Raw genomic sequence first — 19,050 nt, 5'->3', positions numbered from 1 at the left:
CCTGATTTTGTTGTTGATGATGATGATGATGATAACAAATAATAGGAAGACAGATCCATACATAACTGGAAAATAAAACCAGCCTCCAGGGTTGTAGTGAAGATAACATATGCAGAGCTTCAGGCAGAGTACATGCCAGGGAAAGGTGGGCATGAGGGAACCTTCCTGGTAGAGGAAGTAGCACAGGTTCCAAAGTTTGCAGGAGTGAAAGGAAGTATTTGTGAGATCTCTGGAAACTCCGACTTGGGCTAGTCCTAAGCATCACTAAGGGCAGGAACTGTTTTTCTCATGCATTCATTCATCTGCTAGATACACAATGGCTGAGATTCTTATCCAGGCCAGCAAAGAAGACAGACCCATACATAACTATCTATAACTATAAGACACTAGTAAAAGAATGAAGAAAGGGCTAGAGATGACCGTCAACAAGATCCTGAAAACAAGAGGAGGCATTTAAGGTCAAGTCACATATGGTCAGAGAGGGCTTAGTAGAAGGACACTGTAGCTGGAATTTCAGAACCACATCCAAGTGGTTCACACTGAGCTCTCTAGGAATATGTAGTCAGGAGTAACTGCACCCTCTCTGGAGATATGTGGGGTGGTCTCTCCATCGTCATTGTGGCAGGGACTCAGAAGGGAAGTAGTCTAAGAAGTGGGTGCATTTAGGCCACAAGGGGGTCTAGGTCTTCTTCCAGACCAGCTGGACCATCACAACGTGAATGGCCTTAGACACCTACAACTCAAGAGGGCAATTTAGTTAGAAAAAAGAACCTGCAAAGCAGTAGAGAAAGTTCCCCATTAATATATCCTTCCAGATGGGATGAGAGAATCAGATTTATTGTATATTTTATAATATGAATAACCAGTCTAAAAGCTTCAAATATAAATTAGAGTAGATTAATGAATAATACAGTGATGGCTTCTTCTGTTTGACTCTACACATTCCTGATTTTGTTGTTGTTGATGATGATGATGATAACAAATAACAGCTGTTACCAAACGCTGTGTATTTCCTACGTGTTAGGCAATGATTTAAGTGCTTAATATTTACCTTTCACAACAACCCATGTGATAGACAGTATTATTATCCCCACCTTACAAATGAGCAAATGTAGAAACTGAGAAGTTAAATAACTAGCTGAAGGCCACACAGATAGTAAGTGGTAGAGCTGGGTTTCAGACCCATAACTGCCTCCAACTCCAGGCCAGTATACTATCCTACTGCATACATGTTTACTGAGTCTCTAAATGAGTCTCTTACTGAGACTCTGTGGACACTCCAAAAAAAGAACTTATCAAAGTGCTATTTACTAATCTCTATCATTATAAAGACATTAATAACATCACTATGAAAGTGATAAATTTCCACATCTTAAGAGTTTTAGATCTCAAAGGGACCTTTGAATTAAATTTAATCAATCCTCAATTCTACAAATAAGGAACCGAGAGATCCCAAATTTAATTGAACTATAAGGAAAACACCAATGGTTCTCTTTAAAATGTTAGGCAAAATAGACCGCTTTGTTTATATTTTATGTTTATGTAATGATGATAATTACAGTTTAAAATTAAATGACAATGGATTAACAAGATGGTATTGGCCTACCCTGGGATTTGACACAAATGGTTGGAATGTTTTTCAAACCTCATTAACTAACTACTTTGTTGTTGGACAACATGGCAAAAAGTAAGTGGCTTCCTGGACACTGGCTATTTGGCTCACCCTTAATCATTCTGAAAATGTCAAAGGTATGTCCTGGTTTAAAGTACCCTTAGTGAATTAATTTTTATTGAAAAACTTGGTCCAGAATTGAATTTATTTTTTCCCCAAGCAGAAGCAAAACCTTTCTAGAAGTAAATGAAAATAAAAGCATTACTCAAAAAGCAAAAACTAGTCAAAATCAAGTACAGAATAAGGCCAATGACAATCATTAAAGAATAAGGCCACTGGCTAAAAGTAACAGAGACAGAAAGTTTGGCTGGTGGCTTTTTTCATTGATTTATTTTTCATTCCCCCTTCTTTAATAGGATCATTTTTTCCATGACCAGTTTACTGGTTACTTGGAAAATTTATTTTTTAAGGAAAAGATGATTTACTTCCACTGTAAAAGGACAAAATGAAATCTTTCTCAGAAGAATAAGTCATAAACCTCATTTATAATAAAAAACATAGAGACTAAAGTAAGGTATCATGTTTATACTATGAAATTGACTAAAATAAAAGACATTTTCCTCCTAGTTCTCAGTGTTGGTGGGGGTGTGAGAAAACAAGCCTATATATTTTAACAATATTAAGAAATAAACTAAGGCAGTCTTTCTAGAGGCCATTTGGCAATATTCCTTACAATGGGCATATTTTAAAATATGCAGTTGACACAGCAATTCCACTTTTAAGACTGGAACCACATGTTGCCTCATATGCAAAGTCTTACCTATAATGATACTGATAACAGGGATGTTCATAATAGCAAGGAAGGAAGGAGGCAGAGGAAGGAGACAATTAAAGAAATCAAAGTATCCACTAATAGAAACTGGTTAAATAAATGAATATGGTGCAGTGCATTCATTAAAAAGAAACATTATTTTTCCATTAAAAGTGATATTGTGGATAAATATTATTGAAATAGAAATCGCTCATATATGTCATCCAATCAGAACAGCAGACAGAAAAGCAAGTGAAAACCAATGAAAGCAATATAAGGGATCACTGGAATAATATAAAGCATGCCAACCTATGCATAATAGGGGTCCCAGAAGGAGAAGAAAGAGAAGGGGGCATTGAAAAGGTATTTGAAGATATCATGACTGAAAACTACCCAAGCCTAAAGAAGGAAATAGATATCCAAGTACAGGAATCACAGAGGGTCCCAACAGACCTACACCAAGACATATTACAATTAAGATAGCCAAAGTTAAAGAAATGATTTAAAGGCAGCAAGAGAAAAAGAGTTAGATACAAAAGAATCCCGGTAAGGCTTTCAGCTGATTTCTCAATACAAATACTGCAGGCCAGAAGGGAGTGGTAAGATACATTCAAAATTCTTAATGAGAAAAAGCTGCAACCTAGGATACTCTATCCAGCAAGACTATCCTTTAGAATAGAAGGAGAAATAAGGAATTTCACAGAAAAGCAAAAACCAAAAGAATTCAGCAATATTAAACCTATCCTAAAAGAAATCTTGAAAGGCAGGAAGCTATAGAAATGAGAAAACCATAATTGGAAATGTAATAACTACAAAGAATTGTGAGAGAATAAACATGAAGATGTAAAAAAAAAAAAAAAAAAAAAGACATCAAAATCATAAAAAGTGAGAGAGGAGAGCAAGAAAATACAGATTTTTTTTTTCTCCTCTTCTTTGTTTTTGTTTTTTTGTTGTTGTTGCTGTTTTCTTCATTCCTTTTAGGATGTGTTTGAGCCTACATGACTACCAGTCTAAAGCAAATAGATATAGTAATGGGTTAACATACTTGAAAAACAGGTAACCACAAATAAAAAGCATACAATAGAGTCACAAACACCAAAAAGATGCCAAGCTAATACAAAAGAAAATTATCAAACCACAAAAAGAAAACCAAAAAAGGAAAAGAAAAGAACAAAGAAGAAATAACAAATCAACTGAAAACAAAGTTCAAAATGGTAATAAACACACATCTATCAATAATTACGGTAAATGTCAATGGACTAAATGCTCCAGTTTAGTGGCAGATTGGATAATAAAACAAGAGCCTGTAATACACTGCCTACAAGAGACCCACTTTAGGGTGAAGGACACACATTAGATTGAAAGTGAAAGAATGGAAAAAGATATTTTATGCAAATGTTAATGACAAGAAAGAGGGAGTAGCAATACTCATATTAGACAAAATAGACTTTAAAACAAAGGCCATAAATAAAAAATAAAGAAGGACACCATATAATGATCAAAGGAGCAATACAAGATGAAGATATTACATTCGTTAACATATATGCACCCAACATAGGAGCACCTAAATGTATAAAACAAATACTAACAGACATAAAGGGAGAAATTGATGGGAATACAATAATAGCAGGACAATTTAACACCCCACTAACATCATTGGACAGGTCTTCCAGACAAAAAAGCAATAATGCAACAGAGATACTAAATAACACAATAGAACAGTTGGACTTGGTTGATATTTTTAGGACATTACATCCCCCCAAAACAGAATGCACATTCTTTTCAAGTGCTTATGGAACATTCTCTAGGATAGACCACATACTCAGGCACAAAAGAAGCCTCAATAGATTTAAGAGGACAGAAATTATTTCAAGCATCTTTTCTGACCACAATGGCATGAAACTAGAAATCAACTACAGAAAAACAAATAAGAAAAAACTGACTACATGGAGACTAAACAACATGCTACTAAAAAACCAAGGGCTCAATGATGAAATCAAAGAAGAAATTAAAAAATACTTTGAGACAAACAACAATGAAAACACAACCACACAAAATCTGTGGGATGCAGCAAAAGCAGTCCTAAGAGGGAAGTTCATAGTGATATAGGCCTTCCTTTAAAAAAAAAAAAAAAAAAAAGAGCAATCTCAAATAAACAACCTAATCTACTACCTAAAAGAATTAGAAAAAGAAGAATGAATGAAACCTAAAGTCAGCTGAAGGAAAGAAATAATAAAGATCAGGAGGAAATAAATGAAATAGAGATTTAAAACAATTGAAAAAAATCAATCAAGCCAAGAGCTGGTTTTTTGAAAGAGTAAACAAAATTGATAAAACTCTGTCCAGGCTCACCAAGAAGAAAAGAGAGAGGAAGCAAATAAACAAAATAAGAAAGGAAAATGGAGAAATTACAATCAACATCACAGAAATACAAAAAATCATGAGAGAATATTATGAACACTATATGGCAATAAACTGGACAACTCAGAAGAAATGGGCAAGTTTCTAGAAACATATAGTCCACCAAAACTGAATGAAGAAGAAATAGATCATGTGAACAGACCAATCACCAGAAGTGAAATAGAATCAGCAATAAAAAACCTCCCTGCAAATAAAAGTCCAGGGCCAGATGGCTTCACTGGGGAATTCTATTAAACATACAAAGAAGAACTCATACTGATCCTTCTCAAACTCTTCCAAAAGACTGAGAGGAGGGACCACTCCCAAACTCATTCTATGAAGTCATCATCACCCTGATACCAAAGCCAGAGAAAGACACTACCAAAACAGAAAATTATAGGCCGATATCATTAATGAACATAGATGCAAAAATCCTCAACAAAATATTAGCAAACAGAATCCAACAACACATAAGATTACATACTATGATTAAATTGGGTTCATCCCAGGGACACAAGGATGGTTCAACATACACAAATCAACTAACATGATACACCACATCAACAATAGAAAGGACAAAAATCACATGATTATCTCAATAGATGCAGAAAAAGCATTTGAACACCCATTTAACATTCAACATCCCATTTATGATAAAAACTCTAACCAAAGTGGGTACGGAGGGAACATATCTCAACATAATAAAAGCTATTTATGACAAACCTACAGCCAGCATAATAATCAATGGTGAAAAGTTGAAAACCTTCCTGATAAAATCCGGCACAAGATAAAGATGCCCACTCTCACCACTTCTATTCAATATAGTATTAGAAGTCTTAGCTATAGCAATTAGACAAGAAAAAGAAATAAAAGGGATCCAAATTGGAAGAGAAGAGGTAAAATTTTCGCTATATTCAGGTGACGTGATACTATATGGAGAAAACCCTAAAGGCTCCACACAAAAACTACTAGAGCTGATAAAAGAATTCAGCAAGGTAGCAGGATACAAGATTAACATATAGAAATCAGTTGCATTTCTTTACACTAACAATGAAATATCAGGAAAAGAAAGTAAAGAAATAATCACTTTTAAAATTGCATCCAAAAAAATTAAATACTTAGGAATAAATCTGACCAAGGAAATGAAAGACTTATACATGGAGAATTACAAAATATTGACTAAGGAAACTAAAGATGACTTAAAGAAATGGAAAGATATCCCATGTTTTTGGATTGGAAGAATTAATATTGTTAAAATGGCCATACTATCCAAAGCAATCTACAGATTTCATGTGATACCTATCAAATTAGCCAGAACATTTTTCACAGAACTAGAACAAATAATCCTAAAATTTATATGGAATCAAAAAAGACCCAGAATTGCCAAAGTAATATTGAAGAAAAAGAATGAAGCTGGGGGAATAACCCTCCCAGACTTCAGACAATACTACATAGCTACAGTAATCAAAATAGCATGGTAGTGGTACAAAAACAGATATACAGATTAATGGAACAGAATAGAGAACCCAGAAATAAACCCACAGACTTTTGGTCCATTAATCTTTGAGAGAGGAAACAAGAACATACAATGGAGTAAACACAGTCTCTTCAGCAAATGGTGTTGGGAAAACTGGAGAGCTGCATGTAAATCAATTAAGTTAGAATAATTCCTCACACTATATACAAAAAATAAACTCAAAATGGGTTAAAAACTTAAACATAAGACAAGACACTATAAACCTCTTAGAAGAAAACATAGGCAAAACATTCTCTGACATAAATCTCAGCAATGTTCTCCTAGGGCAGTCTACCCAGGCAATAGAAATAAAAGCAAAAATAAACAAATGGGACCTAATTAAACTTATAAGCTTTTACACAGCAAAGGAAACCATAAGCAAAACAAAAAGACAACCTGCAGAATGGAAGAAAATATTTGCAAAAGATGAGACCGACAGGGCTTAATTTCCAGAATTTATAAACAGCTTATACAACCTAATAAGAAAAAACAAAACCCAATCCAAAAATGGGAAGATGACCTAAACAAGCAATTCTCCAATGAAGACATACAAACAGCCAATAGGCAATGAAAAAATGCTCAATATCACTAATTATGAGAGAAATGCAAATCAAAACTACAATGAGGTATCACCTCACATGGGTCAGAATGGCCATCATTCAAAAACCCACAAACGATAAATGCTAGAGAGGGTAACCCTCCTACACTGTTTGTGGGAATATAAGTTGGTGCAGCCATTATGAAAAACAGTATGGAGATTTCTCAAAAAAGCTAAAAATAGACTTACCATATGATCCAGCAATCCTACTCCTGGGCAAATATCCAGAGGGAACCTTAATTCAAAAAGATACATGCACCCCAATGTTCATAGCAGTACTATTTACAATAGCCAAGACATGGAAACAACCTAAATGTCTATCAACAGATGACTGGATAAAGAAGTTGTGGTATATTCATACAATGCAATACTACTCAGCAATAAAAAATAATAAAATAATGCCATGTGCAGCAACATGGATGGACCTGGAGATTGTCATTCTAAGTGAAGTAAGCCAGAAAGGAACAGAAAAATACCATATGATACCACTTATATGTGGAATCTTAAAAAAATAACACACAAATGAACTTATTTACAAAACAGAAACAGACTCACAGACATTGAAAATAAACTAATGGTTACCAGTTGGGGAAGGGACAAACTGGGAGTTCAAGACTTGCAGATACTAACTACTATATATAAACTAGATAAACAAGTTTATACTGGATAGCACAGGGAACTATATTCAATATCTTGTAGTAATCTATAATGAAAAAGAATATGAAAATGAATATATGTATGTATGACCAAACTATTATGCTGTACACCAGAAATTGACATATTGTAAACTGACTATCCATCAATTAAAAAAAACTCATTAAAAGGTACACTTAACAGCCATATATTCCACTTTATGTAAATTATACATCAATTTAAATAAGGAACAAAACCTCTAAATGTACAACATGATCTCAACTTTATAATGAATATAGTGTTTGTATATATACTTGCAAAAAAGGATTCAGAAGGGATTTTTGGGTGGTGGGATATGGGTGGTTTTTTTAACTTTCTTTTTTTTTCAACTTGTCAACCAGCATTGTAATAGTTAAAATAAACACAAATGTACAAATGTATTCAAATATGTTGCAACGATCCTCTCTTGCCCTTAATCTGGATATTCCTTCCCACTACCTCAACGGGTAGTGTGCAGATTACCCAAAACATCAAGGAGCCACATTGAGATTCATAGTGCACTGCTTTTCCATGGAGTAATATCACTGGGTATCCATCCCTGATAGTGGTCCTGCTTGGGTTGTACTCGCTGGTCATTCATCTTTCAGACAGCTTCGAATGCCAAAGTCACACCAACAATGTGGTCATTTTGAGGCACGCATTAAGTAGATCTTATTTATAGTACCCAAACCCCTCTTAGAAGCAGAGGAGAAGGCTTCAAATAACTGAAGGCAATACAAATGCTTTATGATGGCTCCAAGAAGCAGCTGTTCTTTGGCATATGTCCGGCCAAGCTTCTAAGAATGGTTTTACCATTAGTTTCAATCCCATAAGCAGATTAGCTGAGCTCCACCCCCTCTAGTAGGCCTATTATAGATAAAATTAGCCCATCTTTATGGGACAGGGAAGCCTTCTGTTCCAGGAGTGCTCACGGCCAAGGCTGGGTGTCTGCCACCTCTTGTTGGTAGCAGCTCATGTTCACATGCAGCCCACGAATCTCAGCATGGGCTGCTGGGTGGTTAACCATGCAGGCAGAATTACCTCCTAACAATAACAGCACAAACAACCCTGGGGCAGTTAGGATGGGTGGAAAAGGGAGGAAACAGTCACAAGAAGATGAAACATAATTACATTCTTCCTCCTTAAAACCCCTGCAGGATAGATACAAATTGAGAAGTGAGGTAGGTGGGAACAAGTGAGAACAGAAATCCAGTCTTTCCTTGGGACACAGTCAAGGAAGCTGGCAGACACAGTACTAAGAGAAGCTTGCACCTAACAACCTGGCTTGGATCTGAATCAGGATGCCCACAGGATCCATCACACTAGCCCACTGGACAGCTTGTCAAAAATGTCCCACAGGACCATCAAACTTACCTGGTCTCAAATTGAACATTCCTGTATTGTCTCCACTCTATTACCGCTTTTGCAAAGCCCCCATCTCAGTGAATGACATCCTAATCCACCCCTTTACCAGACCAAGAACCCAGAAGCCATTTTAGACCTCCTTCTTCATTTTCCACTTACAATCAGTTACCAAGTCCTACAGAGTCTATCTCCTGAATAAATCTTTCTTGATTAGCCTTTCTCTCCAGTTTGTGCCACCATCACAAAACCTGTTCTCCACTTAACTGCATGCCTGACCTTCCTAAATTACAAATCAGATCACACCATTGTCCTATTCCAGTTCTTCCACGGCTCTCCATTGTCTCCTCAGAGGTTTCTTGAGACAATCTCAAATGCCTTCATTCCCAGGTATTTAAATATGCGCAGTCATGGGGTTTAATACAGCCAAGTAGAGGGCAACAGGGAAATGGAAAAGAGCTGTCTCAATTAAAGGCATTTAAACCTAAAACTATTTTAAAACAGCTGCACCAGCCCAATAAAACTCTTTCTGAGGTCATTTTGATACTCCTGGTCTATAAAGCCCAAACTCACTAGCCTGCATTTAAGTCTGAGTTAGCTGATGTCTGCTTCTTTGGCCTCGTCTTCAGCTATTCTTAGCAAGTAGCTTTCGTTTTCCTGAAGATTCTCTTTCACACAGCAGTGCCTTCCCTTAGCACAGGTCCCTCTTCTTCTTTCCCTGTTTGCCTGGAAACTCTCATTTCAAGACCTCCGCTGCCAGCCTTCCTGGAGACCCAGGGAGAGTAGTACTCTGGACATACATCTGTTACTGTTCTTCCTTCTCAGCTTACAAATATTTACTTTGCTTCCCTACTAGATAGTACTTAGGGGACTCCTCTTATAATTGCACAAATTATATGCTATTATATAAACAGCAAAGGCAAAATTTCCTAGAGACGGTTTTCCTCCTCAACATTTTAAATAAGATTGAGAAAGTATTGTTTGTATCACAGAATACAATTTTTTTTTTTTTGGTTGATTTTAGGTGTCCTCGAAGAGCTCATGGAGATTTTAGGGGGCCTCTAAATATGCACCACCCTTACGTAGTCTCTGCCCACAAAACCTTTATTGAATACGATACTGTAACAATCTTATTCCAAAAAAGCTGCTTTAAGCCTTGGTCAATTTCACAAACTGTTAATGGAGTAATATTAATCATTGCCATAAATGTTTAGTGTTCAAAAGAAGGAAAGGAAAAAAGAAACTGGTACATGCTCCAGAGCCTTTTAAAATTCTCTCTAAGAACTAAAAGGGAACTCAACTGCACTCCCACAACTGGGTCACAAGCTCCACTGGCTGAAGTAGTTGAGTGCTTAGTCACATGAAATAGTTCTATTTCTCAGAACTGGTCCAAAGGGACCTCTCCTGCCTGCAGAGATAGAAGTAAAGAAAAAAGAATCTTTCCTATACCTTTAAGTTTGACCTGTCTCATTTTTTCCTCCCTTCCTGTTCATTGATTTAAGTCATTGGAGAGGTGTGAAAACAAAATGGAAAGTTGGAAAGGGAAGAGGTAGTGAAGGATGAAGGGGAGGGCAGTAATGGGGGCTTTCGAGGTAGCTACGCCTACAGTGGCTGAGGTTAAATGAAGTCAACCACAAAGCTACAGTAACCTCACCACTTCCTACTTTGCAAATAACAGGCTGATCTCTAGGTCTAACTTAAAGGTGAGTGGTCTGGAGTGAACTCACTCATTGTACACCAGTCCTTCCAGAATTTTTTAAATCATTATGGTTTGGATTATACATGCTTTTATTCTTTTTAACCAAATGTGAAAGTAAGTAAGATTTGGCTGGGGGAAAAATACCACAAAGCAACTCTAACATAAAAATGAACCTGCTCATGATAGAAAATTGGGAAAATACAGGAAAGGGTAAAGAAAAAAACCCCATCTATATTCAAAGATCTTCATATAATTATGACTGTATTATATTTACTTTTTATACTTAAAAAACTAACTTTGTAACAAGCTCTTGCCTTTTTTCTAGAAACTAAGCATAGTTTTTTATAGCTACATAGTACTCTTTGAAGTGGATACTGTAATTTATATAATCATTTCTCTATTACTAGACATTTGGGGTTTTTTCCCCAAATACTTTGGAATAATAATATGGATTTAACCCTTTTAAAAGTTCTCAATACTAGTGATGAGTAAACAAGAACTCCTCAAAGAAGGTGCAGGCAGCAATAGACAAAAGTTTAGGAAGTGTTTTAGCCATCAGTTTCCTTTAGCTGAGAAAAACAGGTACAATATCACTAGATTATGGACAGAAGCAGGAATTATTCTGAAATTTCCTCAAGAAAAATTTATTTAAGCCTCTACTGACCTGAAGGTGGGACCAGTTCTAGGAAGGCTTTGTGAGAAGAGAGGACTGTTGAACAAGGAGTACAAATAAATGAGAAGTGGTATAAAGATATGCAGTTGGGAAGAAGAAAACTCAGGCTCTTATGTGACACTTCGCAGAGGTTTCGTCCCATCACTGCCTTTGATGGTGACTAGACGGTCTGATGAGCTTGCCACAAGTTCCTAAATCTCTGTGGAACACTTTCTTAAACAAAGAACTTCAACACCATTTGTAAATAGCAATCTCCTATTTACCCTAAGTGTCTTTCCAACAAATCATTCATCTTTTCCTATGCTCCTTAGACTTTGCCAGCAACAGAGTAGGGGCAGATGTTACTCACAGAACCCACATGGCTGGAATCACCACAGTGGGAAGGAATGCTTTGAAAGTGATACAGAATTTACAGTCTCCCTAAAACCTAATTTCCTTGAAATTTCCCTGGTAATCTGGGGGAAATGAAATGTTATGATCATTATACTTCCATTTGATTTTCACTTAAGTCAAGTTTTTCCTTAGAAAGTTATCTTGAAATTTTGAATGTGTTCTGTTTTACCCAAAATGTTTCCAATTTTTATCAGTTTGTCTTCACAAAACCCTGAGAGATGGGTAGGCAGGTATTATGACCCCGCTCCAGAAAGAAGAAAACAGATGAAGGGAATAAAGGCACTGCCACCAGAGCACAGATGCCTTGTCTTTTGGCCCAGAAAGCCTTTTCCTACAGACTAGAACAACACAGTGGCTTTGGCAAATGATATCGTTAGAGAGCCCATGGAGACATAGCTTGTGCTCCTGTGATCAGATATTTCAAAACAGTTTTGTGCTTCAGTTTCAAATCGGATATAAACTCAGTATTTTCCTCAAGCATATACTGATGTATTCTGTCTTGAAACATCCCTGAGTTTATTCAAATGTGGATTTTTTAAATTTCTTATCTAATTAATCCACATAGAAGTAGGAACCAAAGATAACTTTAGCATTCATTTTTCCAGATAGTTAAAAGCGATAAAGATGAATCTTCACATACAGTACTATATTTGAAAAACTATGGTTGAGATTTAAATGGCAAACAAAACTAGGAAATGCAAGTGTGTCTCTTAAATGCAGAAAAACCCACTATGCTTGGCTTAAATTAAATAAGTGAATATTTATCCTACATTATTAAACTCTGTTAAATAAGGAAGAACAATACTTTTTTTCTTTGATGACTAGATATATAAAGGCTCAGCCTGAAAAATTCATCAATAGAAAAGCATCTATGCATGGATGTTTGCCTTTTAAGATAATGTGACTTTTACAGAAAACTAGAATATAGAAGACTCTTGGAGAACATGAAACTGAAATAGAACATGTCTTCTATACACCATATTACTAATTTTATTTTTAAAAATGAAAGGGAAAGTGATCATGAAAGCTACTTTCATTAGGGAGGGGCAGGGTCCTGTGTTGCTTGTGCGCACACGTGTGTGTGCAGGGGTGTATGCACATGTGTGTTACCCTTGAAGAGCAGTTTCCAAAAGCCCTCAACTAGCTTCTGAATGTGGTTACAATTTGGCACCTGACCACATTGAGTTAAACGTTCTGCTCTACACTATTATAGTGCTTTATACTGCTTCATGTTTCCTGAAAAGACTGCAAACATCCTGAGGTTAAGAACTCTGTCTTCTACTTCTTTTGTATCCTCCACAGGGCCTACCACAATGTTTGTGTTGAACTTATAGAAGTAAATTCATGCAAAGTTTCATGAAAATCAGTCCTACTAACCATCCATTCTTGATCCTACAATAATCTGCATTTGTATGATATGGTTTCTATTATTTTATTATTATTAATTATTATTATTAAAAATAATCACTTTTCTGTGCTCACTCCCTAAAGATTTTAAAGCCTCCGACATAATTTATAAATGTAGTGAAAGTAGTAACGAAGTAACAGAAAGCAGGGAGCCCATCATCCCTGAATCTCTTGTAGACTGTTCATAGAGTGTGGTGAGACCCCTTAGGAAGGAGAGTTGGAGTAATCACGTAGTTATCTGCTAGCTCAGATGCATTAACTCATACCGGAATATGTAATTGCTACTAGAAAACTTCCTGTCTTACCCAAATCTACAATCAATTCCTTTTTAAGCAACAGGTATTTACTAAAACTGCCTGTGTTGTGTTCTTTCTGTTCTTCTTTCCTGGTTCCAGTTTCTGCTCCTACATCTGAATTCTGATTTATAAGCTTATGATCAACCCAAAACTATAATACCTTATTCTTGAACCCCATACCTGGATTACTGACAGTGTCACCTGATTCCAACTTTGACTCTAGCTTCCTAACAAAAAATTCAGACTCCCACTGCCCTTGTCTGGGATTTATAGGTGGGTTCATTTCAGGTAGTGGTTCTTAATCCTTTTAAGGGGTTCCCTGAATATGTATGAAAGCTGTGAACTCATTCTCTCCAAAGAATGTATACATGTACACAAACACGTGATTTGTGTACAATTTCAAGAGGTTCATGATCCTTTAGAGGCCTCTTTTGAGGGGCTTCTGCTAGTAGGAACCTATAGCGTAAAAAAAGAAAAAGAAAAGAAAAAGCTACAAAAACAATGCACACCTACACAATCTAGAATCGATATTTATAATTACCAATAAATAACTTCCTTTTAACTTATAAGGGAGAGAGAGATAAACTCAGCTATCAGGACCAAATTAATGTACTTGTATGGATCTTTTCTAATCCTGATCAAAAGAGTTTCCAAAGAGCCAGAAAAGTTCAAGGACCTCCTCTGCTTTAGTCTCTACAAACAGATGCAATTAACCCATGGTGGAGTATGAGAAAAGCTAGTGCTTGTCTTTATCATTTCCAAGATTTTCCTTCTAAAACAAAAAAATCACCAAAGTAATATACATATACATTGTAGAAATGCTGGAAAGTGAGGAAAAGCATAACTAAGAAATTTTAAGTCACCCACGATCCCAACATGAAAGATACCCAATTGTCAATAGTTTAGTGTAGAAATTTCCAGTCTTTTTTTGTTCATATTTGTTAGATTTCCATAACATACTTTCCTTCAAATTCTCCTTCACTTTTTTATAAGAACCTGTTGTGCATTCAAAGATTTAATTGAGTCTTTAGGCGTATAAAAAATTTTCAGTTGCCTAAGACTTGTCCCAGGTCTATACACTTTTGAGCTGACTGCAAATTCACCTGCCAGTTATCTTCATCTAAAAGTGCAGTGGTCTCTAGCTGAAGGTAACGCATCCATTAGAGATTGCTATTCTGTCTTCTGGTAGTTAGCTCTGCCATCAATGTTTGTCACTGTGATGATAATTATAGTTCTGGAATCCTGAGTTCAACTCTTATCTCAATTGCCACTTTCTAGTTTTGTGAACTGGGTAAGTTACTTAACTCATCTGTGCTTCAGTCTTCTCATCTGTAAAATGGGTATGATGACGAAGAATAAACGAGTACGTGTAAAGTAGGTAGAACACAGACAGTCACCTAGGAAGCACTCAGTAGATGCTATCATTATTATTGTTTCCATATTGCTGTTGTTTCCTTTCTTCCATGATGTTCTCTGCTTTGTTAGTTCTGCTGTCACTGCTGGTGGAAGAGGTAAACTCCCCTTTTTAAACATGATCACAGCCCCCAAAAGTAACAATAGTTGCATAATAACATAAAATATTCAGTGTTCACATTATCTTCTAAATGTCTTCTGTTGTTGTTTGTTTGACTCTAGATCAAAACAAGGTCCATATACGTCTGAAATATGTGTAGTTTACTGTACAGGAATCATACCATAATGAAGGTGTTAAAAAAAAAATCCATACATTGCAATTAATTGATATGTGTTCTTCTATGGGCATTCTTTTTTTAGCCTTTATCCTCAAACAAAAATGCATAATTGTTATATAGCAAAAACAACCCTCTCTGAATGAAACAGAAGTTCAAAATGCTGTCCTGGAGGAGTCAGTGAAAATGTTAAGTCATTGCCTTTGCCAAGGAGATAAGCACTAGGCATATACCTTTCTCTGAACGATAAAGAAGGAAAGGAGGAAGTGTGCTTCCCAGTAAACAATTTTATTAGCCACAGAGAACTGCATATAAATATGATGCCTGTGAAACAAAGTGCTCTGCAGTAAACAGGAATTGAAAAAATAGAAAATGGGTTGTAAATCTGAAAACCATTTATTTCAATAAAAAAGAAGACTATAAATGGCCAAACCATCTGCTTTTAAAGTTTTGCAAATGCTGGTTGGATTGATGTACACCTCTTAGGATTTTTCATCCTAAAGCTCAAATCTAACTTTAGGCTTTTGAATTTCCAAACTTTGCTCACTCCATTCTAGTCTGTGCCTTTGGTAAAAGGAAAAAAAATAATAATCACTTTGAGTGATTTGAAATTAATCAAAACTTCCACTTCATGTCTCATTGTAAGAATGTCTTCAGATTCTATCTTAAACAAAGCTCCTTTTCATTTTAAAATGGAAAGAAACTGCAGTGTTAGAATACAACACACAGGAAATAATTACCATGTAATAGAAGAAGCGAGACAAGCTCACAGTAATACAGCACAGGGGCTAAGAACATGCACTGCAAAAAAAGAACACTGCCCCCTGTTACTTTGCCTGTAAAATGGAAACAATTAATAGTAGCTGCCTCACAGGGCTACTACTGGGATCATTCACATGAGATCATGAGAAGAACCCAGCACTGGCTAACACTCAGTAAAGACTGTTATTATCATAAGACACAGGAAGGGATCATTTGTCATGATCAGTTTTACCATGAGAGAAGCTTACTTCACGGTAACGTTGTGAGTAAGTCACAAAAGAAGGTGGCAAGCTCCCCACTCACACACAGGCAGGCACCCCTATCACACTGCCTCCAAGACACCCTAGGACACCATTAAAAGAACCCAAGTAAAAGAAGTATCCTACACAGGAAATGTTAAACTGTTTCCCTCTCTGAGGTTCCAAATATTTGAAAATAGTATAAGAAATGGCTTTGCGTGTAAATTCAAGGTAAGACAACACTGACGTAAGTGAACTAAACAGTGATTAACCTGAACTTGGACTTTGATCCCCAAGGGAACCAACCAGTGTAGCCCAGTCTTTACCAGCCCTGTAGAGGAAAAACAAGCTTGCATCTATCTCAACTGTGATCTGACTGGATATGATCTAAGCTTTGAACAGTGCCTAAGCACATTTCAGATGCATAATACATGTGAGACAATACTAAGCAGGGAGCTTTGGGCTGGGGTGTGCACCCAACACTGAGGAACTGACACAGGAAAATGAACACCTAGCATTTGTAATTCGGCCTTTCTCTACTCTCTCATTTTAGTCAGAGTTCCCCTTTCTGTTAGGGCTCTCTCAAATAACTGAAAAAATCTAATAAGTTAATTAATTAACAAAAAGGGGGAGATCAAAGCATTCTCCGGTTTAAATGACTTATTGCAGAATTCCTTTCAAATGAAGATCCCTCCCTCACAATGTGAAAATCCACAATCTTCCTCAAGCACCTGGCCCTCTACATTACTTCTCCTTGAGGTAAGGGAAAAGAGAGATCTCCAACTAAAATTTCCTTACCAATAAATTAATCTTATGTTTCTTTAAATGCTTTCATTTTAAAGGACTTTCACATCCACTGTAGTATCCTAAGCTGTTTTGTTAAGCTTTGTACAAGATGGTAAAATTATATTATGTCCATTTGAGAGGTGAGAAAAGCTATATATAGTAATTTGGTACATGTGAGACCTGAACTCAAGATCTTTTCAGCCAAATCCTATGGTCTGGAACCAGAAGCAAGTGGTCCCACTCTCATGCCCACTGGTTTTGTGCTATTGCCTTTCCTTCCTTTGGTGAGTTGGTTCCAGGCATCTTCCTCTTTCCTTCACAGTTCTGATTCGTGCCTCACCTCATATAATTACTAAATGGGAAAGCCTCGAGTGAACCAACATCCAATCAACCAGTATTTCTTTAATGCTGACTAGAAACCAGAACTTTGAAGAATTTTAAGCAGAGGGAAACTTAATCTTCCTTGTCACTTAAAAAGACTACAGTGAGATTAATCACTTTTATCAATTTGAAGCAATTATCTAGAAATAATATTTGCACATTATTTGTACTGGAGTCCCTAATAGGATGTGCTCTGTTCTTGTGTGTAAATCTGGAAATAAACCTCAAATGGCTCCTCTAAGAAAGCTTAGAAATGTCTCTGCAGAGACTTGATAAGATTTCCAATTGTGCCGTGATAAAACCTCATTTTTTAAATCACTTATTCAACATTAAGTCATTGTATAACCTTTTAACTGCTAAACTCTGGGGATAAGAAGATGAGGTAGATGTAGCAGTCCTTAACCTAAAGGAGGTCAGAGTGTAGAAAAAGAAGACCAATGCCCTGCTTTGGCTCTCCAAGGGCCCCCAGGCTCTGAACCGTCAGCCCTCACAGCCTCCTGTGCCGCAGGTGGAACCCACCTCCCGCACCACATCTGCATCCACAGTGGCCCTTTCCTTTCATTTCTACAATCCCTCCTGCTCTAGACTTTACGTAAGTCCCTCAGCCTCAAAAGCTCACCAGGCTTTTGGTTTATTTAGCCCTCAGCTCATGCCCTGTTGCTTTTTCTGACCTGCAGATCTAGTCAAATTTCCCCATAAAACCCTCTACCACCTGAGGTCTTGTCACATTAATAGTTTACCTGTACTTGTGTGATTGTGTAATATTTGACTGCCTGTTCTCAGGTGCCTAAGTTCCTGGCAGGGCTGGGGCTGGTTTTAGATGCCAGTGCCTGGCACACAGTAGGTCCTCCAGGAATGAAGAATGAACGGTCAGAGGTGCCTGGACCTAAGCAGCCAGGGCTCTGTGTAGGGGACAGGAGGGCAGGGGCGGGGGACGGTGGGGGAGGGCGCTCACCAGAGCTTCCTTAACACCTTCCTTAAACCAAGATAAGCTTCTGGGCTCCTATCTTAGCGCTTGTATGAAAAAGTAAAATTTGTCCCCGAGAGACTGTAAGCCCCTATATAGCAGACATTCCATTCTATTCACTGCTGTGGCCCCAGCATCTAGCGGTGCCTGTTACTTAGCATGAGCCACACTTCGGAGATATTAGCCATTGCCAGTGTTAATGAATGCCTTCTGGAGGGTGGGACAAAGTGGGAGATGTTACCCATGGCTTCAAACAAACGTTTATGCTTGAGTCGACTCTTGAAAGAATCCAAGCGACGCACCGCAACCTCCCCCCCACCCCCAACAACCAAAGATTTAAAAATAAAAAGGAAATTTTCTATCTCCCTTCCCCTGGAAACCAAACAAAACCAATAAAACCTCTTAACCAATGTCTTCACCTTCACTCTCTTCTCTCCCCGCACTTCACGGGCGCACTCTGGACGTCTACAAGTCACTGCGGAGACTGCAATCGCCGCGAAGCCTCCTGGCATTTCCTGACCAGGGTGCGACTTTGCTGAGGAGGCGTGTAGTTAGAGCCCCACTCGAGGAGGTGCTATTTAAGGTCCTCACAAGGAAAATCACAGGATTTACAACCAGGGAGGGAGAGGTCTTTGCTTCTTTCCAGTCACTGGTATTTTTGTGGAGCCCAGTCCTCCCGCGCTCTACTCGAGCACGAGCTCTCAGGCCCCGCGGAACTCCAGCCGCCCGCAGGCCGAATCTCCGTCCCCGCCACCACTCCCCCGCCGCAACGGTTCCCCTCACGCAGG

At 37.4% G+C, this 19,050-nt stretch overlaps 1 long non-coding RNA gene across 2 annotated transcripts in view; it reads right to left on the bottom strand.

Annotated features, from left to right (window-relative positions):
* LOC116667727 overlaps positions 1–19,035 on the bottom strand; it is a 305,537-nt gene extending 286,502 nt beyond the window's left edge. For both annotated transcript variants that reach the window (XR_004324745.1, XR_004324746.1), the window contains exon 1: positions 18,682–19,035. This is a non-coding gene — a long non-coding RNA (uncharacterized LOC116667727). The remainder of the gene's footprint in view (positions 1–18,681) is intronic.
* Positions 19,036–19,050: the final 15 nt, after the last annotated feature.

Source organism: Camelus ferus, chromosome 12 (genome assembly GCF_009834535.1).
Source record: "Camelus ferus isolate YT-003-E chromosome 12, BCGSAC_Cfer_1.0, whole genome shotgun sequence".
Lineage (NCBI taxonomy): Eukaryota > Metazoa > Chordata > Mammalia > Artiodactyla > Camelidae > Camelus > Camelus ferus.
This window is presented reverse-complemented; position numbering and strand designations above follow the sequence as displayed.